Source organism: Wasmannia auropunctata, unplaced genomic scaffold, assembly GCF_000956235.1.
Source record: "Wasmannia auropunctata unplaced genomic scaffold, wasmannia.A_1.0 LD334423.1, whole genome shotgun sequence".
NCBI classification, from domain to species: Eukaryota; Metazoa; Arthropoda; class Insecta; order Hymenoptera; family Formicidae; genus Wasmannia; species Wasmannia auropunctata.
Window position 1 is genome coordinate 21,966 of NW_012028467.1, and position 4,596 is coordinate 26,561.

Genomic DNA, 4,596 nt, shown 5'->3' on the forward strand with positions numbered 1-4,596 from the left:
ATATATATACATATATATATATAAATATATTTATAATATAATCTTTATAAATAAAAATAAGAAGAAACTGTGTATTGATCTCTATTAAAATTATTAATAATTTGTATTTATTATAACAAATATAAAAGAATTGAGCTTTGTCAATAAAGTGCTAATTAACTTCAATGTTGTATCCGGACGTTTATAAAAGAAAAATTGGCGGTAATTATTATTGCAAAAACTTATAAAATTTTACAGTAAATTATTGAATAATCTAACATGCAATATTTTTCCGATAATAATACTAGAGTAGAAAATATAATTTTTATTTAAATTGTGTATTTACTCCGAAATAGTAATCTTTACCCCATATCAAGCAGTTCCTTCAATTCTGGTCGAAACGGATCCTTATTCATGTACCATTCTGGGAAGTCAGATTGTTGCTTATAATAGTTTCGTATCCTGGCCTTAGTTTTCTCGAGGTTAAACTTGCCGACCCTCAAAAATCGCAAAATAAGGAAATTATCTGTATAAAAATTAAGAATTATCTCCAAATAAAAAGCTACAAAACAGTCTTATATCTATTATTATAAATTAAATTAAGTGATTTTTTATAAACGTGTATATTATAGAGTAGCATATGATTTTAAGAAATTTCTAATATTTATAGGTATACAGTCTTGTTTTTTGACTAATAGAAAAAAATAAATCAAATCTGCAATCAAAAACTATTTAGAAAATGGCAAAATACAATAGTACAATCACGATTTTTTCATTTTTTTTTCATATGATTTTTGATTGATTTATTATTTTTACTTATCGAAACTTTAGCTACGTTTGGGGAGGACATTTTTAGCGCTATTGTATCTTTACCATTCATTAGATAAGTAAAACAAAGATAGAATGAGTCCCGATCTATAATAAGCGTAGTAATAAGTGTAGTAAAGCCTTAAGCTGTAAGAAATTACTATGTAGATTATGCTTCTCATATTCGATTGTGAGATTGATCAATTTCATACAGCTTAATACTCATTACACCTATTGTAGACCGGAACTGACATAGTAGTGCTGATAGCGCGAACATAGCTTTTGAGATGTTGCTCGTGTTTTCAAAAGAAATCAGATTCATATTTTAATGTAACATTATTTTTTATTTTTTATTTTATTACGTGAGAGCGATTAAGAATAATTCGAGGTAAACTTCAGACTTAACTTAACTTAACGTCACGCCAATTAAAGGTAATTACGAAGTGTATTTATTGTTCCAAAAATAATAAATAAACTGTAATTAAATTTTATTGAATGATGTTTCAACGCACGTGGAACACGCTGTCATTTTTTTTACCGATTCGTATGCGCAATTCGTCCTCGATCCAGCATCTAATTTTTACGATGACGTTCTCTCTAGTTTCGTTGGTCTCGTTCAAATGTTCTTCCACATATTTTTTATCTTCACTGGTAAGCTCTTGCCGCGCGTTACGCACGATGTTGTCGCCGCAGATGCTGCTCGCCATCGCGATCGCGATGATGTTGAACGCGAAGTCTTGTCTGTAAAGAGATTCGAATCTCGATCAGTTTGCGAGTCACGAAAAGCGCCGCGACACAACAAATCAATAATAAACGTGATTCGCAGACAGTGCGGTGCACCGTACTCTTTAGGATAAAACTATGTGTGCTCTTTGGAAAAAATGTCTTGCGATAAATTATCAGCATCAGTAATCATATATATACTGCGCTATCTCTAGTGTACAATGACGGATTAAGTTTGGTGAATTTAATGAATATTTATAGAACCCATTTCCAAGAAGATAACAGAACAAAGAGAAACAATTAATTTTCTTTGCAACTCGGTAAAAAGCAAAACAAAAAACGCAATGTATATACTCGTTGCGCGGGTAAAAGAAAATTAAACTTACTATAAAAAACAGATGTTTTTTTTTATGTCATTGATCGAGCCTTTGGGAAAACCCCCGATGGATCTCTCCGTAAATCCATACCTGTACCGGGATTCTCAAACGCCTAACGACGATTGTTGATATCGTTGCGTAGCTTTTCTGTCATATATATAAAAAAAAACTGCGCAACAATACCGACAATCGTCATTAAGCGTTTGAGAATCCCGGTACTGATTGGAGAAACTGTAATAATAACGTACGTAACATAAAGACATAAATGCGTCTTGTTTTTCTTGATTGACGCAGCTATCGTTACATAACTTCACTAATTCACAATAACAAACGCAGAATTTGCTTGTGTGAATCGCGAAGGCGTACATTAATTGTTATGTACGATACACGATTAACAATAAGCGAAATCGATAGCGTACTCTTCGATATCTATATCGGTTATTTTTACGATAAATTAATAGTTAATCGCACAGCAAATAACGGATTTAGAAAACCGCTGTAGAAAATCTATACGGTACAGTCATTATTTATCCTCTAAAAGAGAAATAAATAATAGAGAGAAGCACAAAAGTAAATTTTGCATCTGTTTTTATGCATAATTTTTATTAGACTTAATAAGTCTAAACAAACTACTACACGTCGTGCATGCGCGCACGCATACATCTCTAAAAGTTTCATATTTCATTTGTTTGATGTTTATCACCAATAGGACCACCCTGTAGTAAGAGAGATGATCTTTTCTCGTAAAATTCATAAACCAGATTGCGATTCATATTACAATAATAAACGTATTCAAGAGTGTACGTATATTAAGAGACAAGGACGGAGATTTCCTTATGGAGTTTTCCACACCTAGAGATCCCGTGGGTGTGAAATTCCACACCCTGAATTTGGGGTATTTAAAAAAATTTTTTTTTAATGATTATTTAAATGAGCTAGTTCTTGCGTAATGTTGAGACAAAATTAAAAGAAAAATATTTATATTTGTAAAAAAAAAGAAAATATGAAAAGAAATTAAATATAGAAGTAGAAATATATTTCGACATATAACTGCAGAAGAAATAAAATTTGTGTTATTATCCCCCCTTCCCCCCTCCCCCTCCTCGCTTAGATGAAGTATTCCACACCCAGGAAATTCTAAAATCTCCGTCTTTATTAAGAGGGGATATTTTCTGCTGATTCTAAATTTACTACTCCAATGTCATTCAATTTCGACATTCTCGTTACGTAAAAGTCGGTCGCGGTTCTCTTCAATTAACTTCTTCCAATGTCCTGCAAAAGTAAATGTTTACGTTACATATATTGAATTAAATAATTATGTAAGTTTAGACAAATGCATTCATTTCAGAAACCGACAAACTCTTAGCTGTTAATAATTGTGTTGTCTATAAACGGCTGCTTGTCTTAAATATGAGAAGTTTGTTTTTTTCCTTAATAATTACTTTATGAAGAACTTTTGTTGTTTACCAAGGGCATTTGTTCCATTTTAATTGATCGTTACCTGCTAATTCCTCCATTGTACCATCAGTATCGCCATACTCAACAGATGTCAGCGGGAATATCTTTAAAAGATTGCAACGTATGTGAGTAGACGTGAACTCTGTTTTTCATTTTCTCAGTCATGAAAGATTTGACAAATGTTATCACAATACTGAAGAACGTCGGAACATTGAATGCGGTAATCGCTTGAAACCTTATAGGACAACAGCTCTGCCACGTATGAATTATATTCATTACTACGTAGGGTCGAAATTGAAAAATATGACTTACAGTTGTATTGATCATGTCCAAGAACATTGCGCAACTATATACATGGATGCTGCGGGATAATACTTCATTGCCACTTCCATCGCCAACACACAGACATGAAAAGATTGTCCAATGAAAATTATGAACACAAATTGAAAATTACGTTATCGTGATTGCATCCGCTACAAATTGTTCGAATGCTATATATACTACTTTAATTATATATAATATATCTTAGACATATCTGGTATTTTGTGTATTCTTGGATCGTGCCGAGTACCGCGGATGAGAAGAACTAATCTTTTTTGACTATCTCCGGCTTCCGCAGAGGCAATAATATTCTAAATGGAAAGGAAATATTTCTAACTTCTTCGAAAAAGTATATATATTTTCAATATGCTTTCCAGTTTTACAGCTATACATCTAGTAATCTCCGACAAATTCTTATATTATAAATATTCTTATTAAAATGATAAAAAAAGTTAACAAAAATTTACATCTAAATTTAAACAATTTATCATTAAAATTGTAGACGCGATTTGTGAAGGTCTTTACTATCTAAAATAGATTAAGATAAAAAAATTCACTAGGAATCGAAAAATAGTAAAGTGCAAGAGAGATCTTATTTACATTGTGCATTTGTATACTTTGAAATAATTTATAGTGGAGTATCAAGTAGCTCCTGCAGTTCCGGTCGAAATGGATCCTTATTTGAATACCATTCCGGTAGATGAGATAACTGCTTAGGATAAACTTCCGAAAACGACCCACCTCCGATTTCAATGAAACTTCGTGAAAAGCTTTAATTTGGGTTAAAATGAAAGCCCTTAAGGCGATCCTAAAGTCGTCTGTTTTATCAACCGAACGTGATTATTTTCCAACACATAATAAACATAATTAAAGGCAACAGATTAAAAAATCCTTCTCCACGATTAAAGTATAGGCATCAAAGATCGGAAGA

The 4,596-nt window shown here is 31.9% G+C and overlaps 1 pseudogene; it reads right to left on the reverse strand.

Annotated features, from left to right (window-relative positions):
• LOC105458683 overlaps nt 1-4,596 on the reverse strand; it is a 12,467-nt pseudogene that overhangs the window by 2,843 nt on the left and 5,028 nt on the right.